We start from the raw sequence: 11,316 nt of genomic DNA on the forward strand, positions 1-11,316 counted from the left end.
TTTATTATTTATTTATTATTTATTTATCATGAACAATTGGGTTGTTGATAACAGCGATAACTAATATGAGAATCTGGACTAACGGGACTATTCCCACCTCTCTTTCTCACCGCTGCAACTCCTGTGTAGCCAGGATCTACAGCTTGACCGCCAATAAAAACCCAACCAGTGAAGGTCAAGTTTGTCCCGGGGGAAAGCTAAACTGTCATTGGACCCGCAACGAAATTAATCAGAAGAACATTGAAAGTGTTAAGTACTTATGGTTCGACTTCCCACCAGTGCAAAGCGTATGACAGGAGACAAAACAAAGGTTTGTAACCTAGGAAAGTTCTAAAGCCTAGGAAGTCCGATTAGTTTTATAATTTAACTGTAAATTACAATTTCAGTGGCAAGAAACATACTTATATTCAAATTAATTTGGCGATACATTGAAGTGAATTTATAGCTGCTCTATCTTACAAAATTTGTGAGAGAGTCACATTCTGTCAGCATAAAAGCTACGTAAATAATTTAGTTATCACAAAAATGAGAGTTCTCAATCTTCAAAATCTACAAGAAACCACATGTAGATTTTTTTTATGCATAACAAGGCAGGTATTTGACCACAATCGCGCCTGATGTTAAGTGGGATGCAGTCTAGGATGGTACATATCTGCCCTGTAAATGCCTATTCACTCTCGCCTTGAAGAGGCCCGGATTATAGTTTTCGGGAAATACAGCAGCAGGCAACGAATTCCAGTCCCTAGCTGTTCGCATTATAAAAGAGTCATCGAAACGCTTAGTGCGAGCTGGTGGAATGATAAAAAGATATTTAGGCTACAGGTAAAAGTAGAGCTGGTATCCCTTGGCTGGGTACACTGTATATACTACCCACACTGAGAAATGCAGTAATTTACCACAATGTCCGATTCAAGGGTAGCTGTACAATTTATCGAATCTTTATAGTGATAGTTGGCAATCTTATCTTTCGTATCGTAGGGCAGTGAACCAAGAGTATGTTGGCTTTGAAAACTGTTAATACCAATACTGAAAGTAATACTGGTAATACCAATAAACTGGTATTTAACTTTCATTACTTATGTATTCCTAGTAAAGTTTTATTTAACTTAAAAAATGTCAACAATCGGACATAAGCTCTTTCAAAAGATTTTAGGAAAAAAGAGGATTTTGGAAAAGAAAAGCTTATTTATAAGCTAAGACAAAGTAGAATAAAATGATTTCTTTTCGATAGATTTCCTGACATGGGAGCCTGTGCCCCTGGTCAATATGTCCTAGGGTTTCTTGAGCAACATCTAAAGGTGATAAAGCCAATCTAGTAGAGTCATCTAGAGCTTTCCATAGATTTCCAAATAAATAATGGCCTAGCTGCATGGATGTCTCAATTTTATGAGGAACCTCCCTCTCTTTATCATGGGAGAGGAATTAGTATACTTTTCATGATGGTTGTTATGAGAGTCTATAAGATTGGTTATTATTCCTTTACTGATTTTCCAAAAAGTTTTGTCTCTAAATTTTTCAAAGCAGAAAACTTGGCAAGCGATTATAAACCGTATTCTCATATATCCGCTTCGGCCGTCTTAATCGCTGGTCAAACTCAAGTTTAACCGGTCGGCCATCACTGCAAACTAGACCGCAGTTTAAAATAGTCCGAAACGGGCCCATGTCTGCTGCGACTGCAGTTTGTGAACACCGCTCCTCCGCTTGGCCGCGTCTTTACTTAACTTCCAGATTTATATTTTAATTTTATACCGAGTATAAGTGTTGTACACAATGAGTATTTTCGGCTCCGTTCGCGAGTAGGGTCCGTTCTGTTCAGTAGGCGCTGGGATCGCGTCGCGCGAGTCGGCCAGTGCGCTAGTGTGCTTAAGTGACCAAAAGTGTAAGTGATTAGTGCTTATTAATCGATTAATGCTTGTGCGGTGACGTGAAGTGGGGCTTCGGGCTAACATACTAACGCATGCGTGGGTGGAAATTTGATAAGGCGTCGAGTTCGGGCGAGTTACCGATTTTGTATGTGTGGAGGCGGGCGGGCAGACTATTTTAGTACTGGGCGGGTATTTTGGCGGTGTGGCTGCGCGGGCGCCGCGCACGTTACTTCGAAGGAATCGTGGATGGATGACGTCTCGTGCGTGGAAAAGTTCACGAGATTTGCATGAGCTTAATCCCAGTATTATATTATGTTACAGTATAAAATTTTATTTTTTATGACCATTTTTGTAATGTAAAAAGTAAAATTACAAACATGACTGACATGTCTGTAAAAATAGATTTAATTAGGCCTTGATTGCTAACATAAAAATTGAAAAAATCGACCGACTGTTCCTAAAAATTAAAATGTAATTTAACAGATTTTTGATGTAATTTATTGTCTGTAATGATATCTCATTAAAACGACTTTCATAGGCCATAAAATGCCTACAAAAATTCAACTATAACGTAGATCTAACTATAAATCTTTTATAACTAACGCACGTATTGTTACAAATTATTATAAATCTTTCATTTGCAATCGAAAAACAAAGATATAAAATGTCAGAAACATTGTCGCCGCTGGCAAGGCTGGGACATTATTGTTATGATCTTGACACAATAACAATAAGAAAGTAAATAATAATAACGTCTAGTGGTACTGAATCATTGCAACATGTAATGTATTAGAAGATTATCATTACACACTATGTAACACTCCCAGTTGTTACAATGATACTGTTACATTAGATTTATTAATGACATTTTAATTCTGATTTATTAATGTGATTTAATACCTAATTATTTATGCGTTATGGTTATTATCAGACAATGTTTTTTTTTATTCTATCTGAATACCAACAGCATATTTTTTTTGTTGTTTTTATATTAGCTAAAACATTGTTTCAATCATGGACATTTTATTTAAAAAAAATAGTATTTAAATATTTTTTACAGAATATAAAGTACAAGGTACTTACAGTTGTTGCTGTTGCTGCAATAGCAACTCACAAAATATAAGAATGATATACTGTTTGAATAACATTCATTGGCCGATATAATAATTTTATGAGCATTAAAATTAAACAGATTCACTTAAATTGTATGCTTAATTAGTTAATAAAAAAAGTTAAAAAAAATCTCAAAGAAGGAACTCCTGTAAAACTTACTACTTAAAACAAATTGTTATAGAAGTTCCGCCAGACATGTATAATTAAAATAAGATAAGATTAATTAAATTGATAGTGTTACAATGACATGAATTGAGCAAGAATTTAAGAAAATAGAACTGAAATTTTTGATATACTTATTTAAGGCTGGGTTGCACCATCTTACTTTACCTTTAACAAACGTCAAAAATCTTTCAAAACCAAAACAAAAGCACTGGTTATTGTATAGTTACGGTTAAAGTAAGGTCGTAAGATGGTGCAACTCAGCCTAAGTGTGAACGCCGTCATTTGGCTGAAAACGAAAGGAATCCAATAGCATTATTATCTTTCTCATACACAGGTATTTGTTATTTCTGAGGTTGTAATTCATCTGATATGTATGGATTAACAGTAACACACAACATTTCTCTAGATTCTAGAAGAACTTTGTCTGGGACAAAACCCCTGGTGTTAGATACCAAAAAGTATACAAAACTAATCCTAATTTTTGAAATTGACTGAGAATCATCTAAGGCTGACTCATTTTGCTTTAACGACAAACGTCAAAATTCTGTCAAACTCCATACAAAAAGCACCGGGTAACATTATAGTTTCGGTTAAAGTTAGGTGGTGCAACTCTGCCTAAATCAATATAGGCAATCTTTAATCTAAAGGCCAAAAGTATTGATTGAAAGGGTGGGTCTGTTTCACCTCGACGTTGATCGATGACCGGGCCGAGCATCGAACCCTGGGCCGTGCCAAAATGCCGGTCAGTCACGTGGTGTGAATACTTTGATCGCAATCAAATTAATTAAGGAAAAGAATAGGACGGATCAAATTGTTAATACATGATGATGATGATGATGATGACTGATATTTTCTTAAAATGTTCAAAATCATCAGACGGTACGTTGTCGTGTAGGTTAGGTTAATAAAAAGACAAATAAATCAACCAAGATGTTGATTTTTTCAGTTTCATAAAGAAAAGACTTAGAAATGATAAAATGACCTATGGAAAACAAGAAAAATCTTTATTTATTATTTATTATGGAGGAACGCAAACATACAGTAATGCAGTGAAATAGGATAATATTGTGTCATTAGGTATTAATTAAAATTATGTGGCATTATCTATAATTCTGGAAATTTATGATAGCCTTCGTTCGTTACCTACCAAATTCCAGTAAAATTCATTCATACATATAACTGTCAATAAATATGTCGTCTTTATTATGTGTGTTTATCCATGAATGACTTTCATTGCTAATGAAATTACCACAAATCTAAGAATATTTTAGGGTTAACTAATTTTGCTAGATTTCACAGATGTTATGTGTCCTACTTATTTTCATTTTGATAATGAAAATAAGATTTTGTTTGAATAATGAAAATGCAAAAAAATTTGGTATTAGGTATACCATATTAAATAACACGAAACTAGACTTACCTCCACACTAGGCATTGCCTGTCCTATGGAAGTAGATACTATAAGGGCTTTTTCCTACGGTGACATCCCATATTTTGCAGGAACTTGTTTTTTTTACTCGATCCCGTTTAAAAGTATGCGTGTTTTGTTATAAACTGGATTGCCATGGGAACGAGCCATTACACGAAGATCCCGTTTGTAATGTCTCGCAAAAAACCGATCCGTTTGAGTTAGGAATTTGAATCGCAAACATAATAATATGTGAGTTCACACAATAGTCCAGTTTAGCGGGATCCATTTGATTGTCGTGGGCAATGGCCTAATACCTACCTACTCAAGACAAGAAAAGTCTGGGACTTGTTAGTTAATCCTCACCTTGAAATGAAAAAAAATGCGAGACAGAACAATTTGTTCTTGATACAGCCCGCAACAAATTAAGAACAATTATCAAAGACTGGTAGATTGCCAGCTAAGACAACTATTATGAAATTCAGCAATTAAATACTAAGAAGTGATTTTGACACGTCGCTGCAACTGTGCAACAGATGCTCATTAAAAAATAAAGAAAGTTTGATGTCACATACTGATAAAGTTAGAATGTCATCCAAATAAACGACTTTCATATAACTATACTTGAAATGGATTTGTTGATGGCTTTAAGAAATAATCGTGTGTAGTAGTAGCACAATAACAACGTGTGTACATGAATTAGTACGTAATAATAATATTTAATATTTTTGTTTCAATACTAAATCGGAAAATAAAATAATAGGTATTTGAAGGTAGACTTCACGCGTATCTATTATTTAAAAAAAATTATAATGATTCAACTTTTTTCTTGATATAAAACATTAAAAAATATATCTGTTTTCCTGCGCAGGCGTTAATTTTTAGCGATATTGAAGTCATGCAATTTTCAATTGTAACTAACGAAACAAAATAAAGTTGATCATCATTAATACACAACACTTAACATAATTGGCAAACAAATAAGTATTATAAATAAAATAATAAATGGATTAATTAATGTTAATAAGGGAAATTAAATATAATTTTCTTGTTAGGTTTCTTAGGTATGTATTACTTTTGTTTACAACATCAGATAACGTCCAATATAAAACTTAGATTTTTTATAATGGTAAATAATGTTACCTATATTCGAGTAAATAAACATAAAATTAATGGGTCAAGGTGGTGAAGAGTAATCTTATTTATTTACTATAAGTTAGTGCTTTAAAGTAAACCTAATTCTAAAAGTAATTCTAGTACCTATAATACAAGCTTTGCTTAGTTTGGGGCTAGCGGCGCAGTGTAAAAAATGTCCAAGGATATTTACCTATTTATTTATTTAATTAGTTAATAAAAAATAATTTAAGACTTAAATTACTTTCTTTTGGGTTAACCATGCAATTTTCTGCGCCGAAAACCAAACTGACAAACTAATGGCAAGTAACCTTCAAACTGTGAAACAAAAATAACCTGTGGCTGAACCTACCGACTATTCATAGATGAAATCATAGCAACAGAAGGCCTTAGCATAAATATTTTTCACACAAGATTATCACCTGTCCCTCTCGCACTCAAGCGAAACCACAACACTGTCTCTTTCCACATGGCCAAAAGCCAACAGTCGACACTTCAGTTACGAAATATGAAATCTAATAATGACGAACGTTATTAATAAAAATTGCAGCGATACTTTCCGATGTGAGTGCAATGACGTCTAGTGATAAGGACCGAAAGGTTGAAGATAGAGATAAAAATGAGATAGAAAAGATATTTAGGCTCTTAGGAAAGGTAGGTGCGTTATATTACTAACATACAGAAAAACATATAAAATAAAAACAAAAAAATAAGGGTAAAACTTCAAAAAGTCGGCCGGTAATAACATGACTTTCTTTTTATGCTCATTTTATTCAACTTGGATATTTTTTACCAAGCAATTTTGAAATTTTTAGATATGCTTGGCCATTATTGAGTTCTTAGGGGGTAATTTCACGGATTTCACACTTGAAAGAAAGCAGATTTTCAAACATTTCTTCTTCAACTATATCTGATTCTGTGAACTTTTCAACCTGTGTGGCTATTGTGGGTATTGTAGACCTAATCCTCGATTTGTCTCTGGTAAATTAAAAGGGGTTCCTGCTCCTGAAGTGGAGAATAAATGGCTAGATGATACTGATGCTGATGATATCTGTGAAATGGAAGATTATTATCTAAAAATCTTCACCTATGTACTTGCGATCAAAGCAGTACAGCATGCCACTGTGTATTTAATCAGATAATGCAAGAGAATAAAAAATTATGAGTTGCATATCATTTGTAATGATTAATTAACCAACCAAAATTGATTAATTAACTATAAGGCAATTGACCTTTTTATAATACAACAGCTGTTTATCAACCATGTCCAAGCTCCAATAATCATAATTGTCTTCAACACCTCTAATTCTCAAGCATTAATTTTCTATTGTCTATTGCTGTCCTCATTTAAATCTCACCGAGAACATTAAAGTTTGCAAGTTTTTAGGGGTTGGATGCAAGAGAGATCATTAATTTGTGAAATAAAGTATTGCCTTCTTTTGACATTTTAATGCAATGATGAATCTTAGCATCGAACACTTTAATTTTATTCATACACGTTTTTCTTCATGGTGTGGTGTTTCCTTTTTATAACAAGTCGTCATCATCATCATCATCGATACAGGAACTCTCTAATTCACAGACAAAAATGGTAGCCTACGTTTGAAATAAAACCAGCACTAGGTACTCGTAATTTCAATAGGAAATATTTTCCAATTACTTACCTACTACTTTACCATGTGAATGCACTCTTATTAGAGATCATTCGGATCGCAGAAAACAGTTTTTAAGTTGTATTTTCTACATCTGGCAAGATGTTATGTCAGGAGCATTTCTGAACTTCCCACCTGTTGGACATTTAATAATTCTTATCTCTATTTTGAGGGAACACAAAAGGCTGTCACGACTTGTTTCTCAATTACTCGGTATGTCAGTGTTAATTTAGAAAAACGTTTTGGCACTAACGTCCAGGATTGTCATAATAATAGAGATGTTTGCGAGCAAAGGTTTTGCATTGTGAAAAGCAAGATGCGTATGAGTAAGCAGGGTTTGTTTTTTGTTTCACGTTCAAAAACGTTTGCCTCTGTTAATTTAGCCACAATGTATTTCAACAGCTTGTCTTCTAAGAATGTTAAACGAGTGCACCAACTCTTGACAGAAAGGTCTTCTCTGGCTTTCACGTGCCAGATGTTGTTTATACGGGACTAATCCCACCTCTTCCCCATCACTACCACTCCTGTTGATCAAGGATGTACAGCTGCTTCAGCAGGAATGAGATTGTCTTCTTCTAACGCAAGGGTAATAATAACTGATATCACAACTAGTGTCAAACTCGACAAAACAAAAGGTGAAGCTCGCTTCCACCTTCGGCCTGATCATCACTTACCATCAGGTGAGATACAGGCCAAGAGCTTCCTCATTGTGGTTTAAAAAAAAACTTTGGGTCTGACATTTCTCAGTTTGGATCGAAACTTGCCCTCCGATCGACTGACTGAATCTTGCTTTTTTGGATGTTTAATTTTGGAGTGCGTGTTGATTTTGGTAATTAAATTCAGAACCTTCTAGTCTAGTCTAGTCCTAAGGTTTGACTCTCTTAGCACTGGATTGAATCACGGAGGCGATGACGGGGTCGTCAAAACATCTAGGTCAAGTTGAAGTAGAGCTTTTTTTAACTTTTATTTTGTACTCGCTGTGTCCGCGAATTCTTTATGCGTCTTGTCTTGCGCAAAATCTTTTGAATTTTTTTTTTTTTCGTTTTCGCAACACTTTTCATTGATGCTCTTCTGCTATTAGTTGTAGCGTGATGGTTATTACCTTCCTCTATAAATGGATTATCTTACACAATTTTTCAATTCAGGCCAAGTAGTAGGTACATAACTTTGTTTTCGATTTTCACTGTCCAAATTGTAAAAGATCAACTACAAGAGTTTATTCATCAGTCTGCAAACTTTTAATTACTTTTGGATATGTGCCTGCATCAAAATAAATTGGTCGGGCAATAAACGGTTTTACTAGCAAATTAACGCCAATTTTAATGTAGCAGTCGCATAGTTATTCTCAAGGCTTTGAACCTCGTTAATGGACGCCAAACGGATGTTTCTGTTTCTGATGAATAAACATAAATTGATTTTTTGCAATGTTGGTTAGTAAGAAGTTTGATATTTTAATAATTCTTGGAGCTGGATTACAAGGTTGCCAGGGTCGGAAAATTTCCAGTTGTATTCTTGGTATTATGTTCCCATTGGCTGGAAAAATTGGAAAATATTCCCATTGAAGTTTATAGCCTACGAAACTCTAAATTGTAGGAAATCCAGGCAAAAGTCGAGTTCGTGTTTCAAAATTGAAGCTTCTTAGGATATTAAGAGTAGGTTTTAAGAACAGTGAGACAAAACCTAATCCACTTAGTACCAAAAATAAACACGACGAATAATATTTAACTAACCATCAAGATTTAAATGCGAATGTTAAACTGTCTTTTGTAAGAATAAACTTAGCAAATTAATTGCTACGTTGAATTATTTTAGTGTTGCGTTTATTAATAGCCGTCGATAGTTCAGTGTATTGCACTTTATAAATATAATGTTATGAGTTTAGCTAGAAACGATAGACGTAGATACTTGTAGCTACTCGTAATTTATATTGAAACTGAGCACCAAAATACACTAAACGTTACCTACAATATATGTAGATAACTTCCTGAATACCTATCTATGAAGGAATGCAGTGTTTCGAGATAATAATTGTGAATACAACTGAATACTGAAATCCAATACAGATCGCAGTCTTACAGTAGCAATAAGTAGATTGACATATTCATATTCAAATTAGCAAACAATAGGGGTTTTTAGACAAAAGACAGTGCTATGAAAAACAGGGTCAAAAATTAGATTTTTTCCTGTTTTACAATTGAATTGAAGATATTGGAGGGAGCTAGTTTTTTTCAATCATGAAATTCTTTACGATTATTTGATAACATTTAAATTCGTAAGATACCAGTAACTTTTAGTTCATGCAGATAGTAGTGTGGTCAGTAAATCTCAAAGTTTCTTATTTATAACCATTCGTCCTTATGTTCAGCAAACGTGGGTAGGCACATACGTGACATCCGTCGCGTTGACGATAATATTACTCTGTTTTGTACTCTTGAAAGCATTCTGAGAATACGCGTTAAATCAGACCGTACTGTTTCAGAATCCGTTGGGGAAAATGTTTTGCTTAGTATACGAATGTTGATTATACCATACCATATTATAGTAACTAGTAGATCTTCAGTTTTGTCGTTAATTTATTAACTTATGAGCATCCAATTCTATCAATGTTCTTTGACTCCATAATGTTGCTAAGCCACAAGTGTTAAATTGAATTGTATTTTTTACGATTTTTTTGGAATTGTAATTGCGTTTCTCCACCAGATGTTTTGCGGCGTAACGTTTATAATCGTTTTGATTTATTACGTGTTTAGTCTGTCGAGATACTAAAGTTTATTTGACCAACGGGACTTCTAGCTGAAGGATAAGAATCATTATTTGTTTTATTATAATTTTCTTGGTCTACAAGTCACAGTTGATTTTAGTGTGTAGTGCTATTTTTAATTTTACCTTAATTACCATGTTTGGAGCCACATATTGCTTCTTAATTTCGAAATTCACTCTTCAGGTGTTGAAGATGTCCTATAATATTAACATCCTTACAAGTAGCTCCCTCATCTTGTACATTCTATCTTTCAATTCGTCTGTTAATAAATTCCTTCCTAACATCTCCTTATACATCCCAAGTGTATGTCCAACTAGATCCAAATATTTACAGAACAAATCAGCGCGTTGCACCGTGTGGGTGTGACGTATTGTTGATACCTGCCGCTATTTCGGTGCGATTCACGGTTGCAGTCACGCGCTATAAATATCTACAGATTTACGATATCAGTTTTTAAATTAAATACATTTCTTCATTCTTAGGACTGATGATTTTTAATCGTGTGTTTTGAGATATCGATGGTGGAAGTATCAATTACTGTAAGGGACAAAACGCGATTTTTCAGGAGAGCCAAAAAACGTTTTTTTAATTCTTTATACCTCAATATCTTTTCATGGGATGTTACGATTTAAATAGTTTCTATGGCAAAGTTTCTTAGATTTTTCTCTTCTTTCATAATATAAACGCCAAATTTGGGAAAAATTGGTAGTTTAAAAGATAGCATGTCCCTTACATTAAAAAAACGAGCTTGACTGTACCTTACAATGTTGAAATTTCACAGTATATAACGTCCTGTATGTTGTAAGGTACACTTAAGAATAAACACTACAGTAATATTATTGTAACTTGGCAATTTTAACAGTGAAACATGATGTAAGTAGAGGTTGCAATCGAGAATTCATTAAAAAAATGAACAGAAGAGATAGAAACAAGACAACTAAGTGTTCACAAATTAGTCATTTATGATGCCTACGTCTGCATTTGTGAACAAGTTGTCTTGTTTATATATTTTCTGTTCATTTTTAAGCAGTTGGGGTTTTTGTTTTTATTTTGTTCAATCATCGTTCGTTCGTTTCAGCCAAATGACGTCCACTGCTGGACAAAGGCCTTCCCCCAAGGGTTTCCACAACGACCGGTCCTGCGCTGCCCGCATCCAGGAACCTCCCGCAACCTTTACCAGACCGTCGGTCGATCTAGTGGGAAGCCTGCCCACACTAC

General features: G+C 34.2%; 1 protein-coding gene across 1 annotated transcript in view; it reads left to right on the forward strand.

The window, feature by feature from the left end:
• Positions 1-1,682: 1,682 nt before the first annotated feature.
• The window catches only part of LOC135084185 (twitchin), a 211,053-nt gene continuing 201,419 nt past the window's right edge, over positions 1,683-11,316 (forward strand). Inside the window, exon 1 of the mRNA XM_063978926.1 lies at positions 1,683-1,879. The gene's annotated coding sequence lies outside the window, so the exon portion shown is untranslated. The remainder of the gene's footprint in view (positions 1,880-11,316) is intronic.

Source organism: Ostrinia nubilalis, chromosome 25 (assembly GCF_963855985.1).
Source record: "Ostrinia nubilalis chromosome 25, ilOstNubi1.1, whole genome shotgun sequence".
Lineage (NCBI taxonomy): Eukaryota > Metazoa > Arthropoda > Insecta > Lepidoptera > Crambidae > Ostrinia > Ostrinia nubilalis.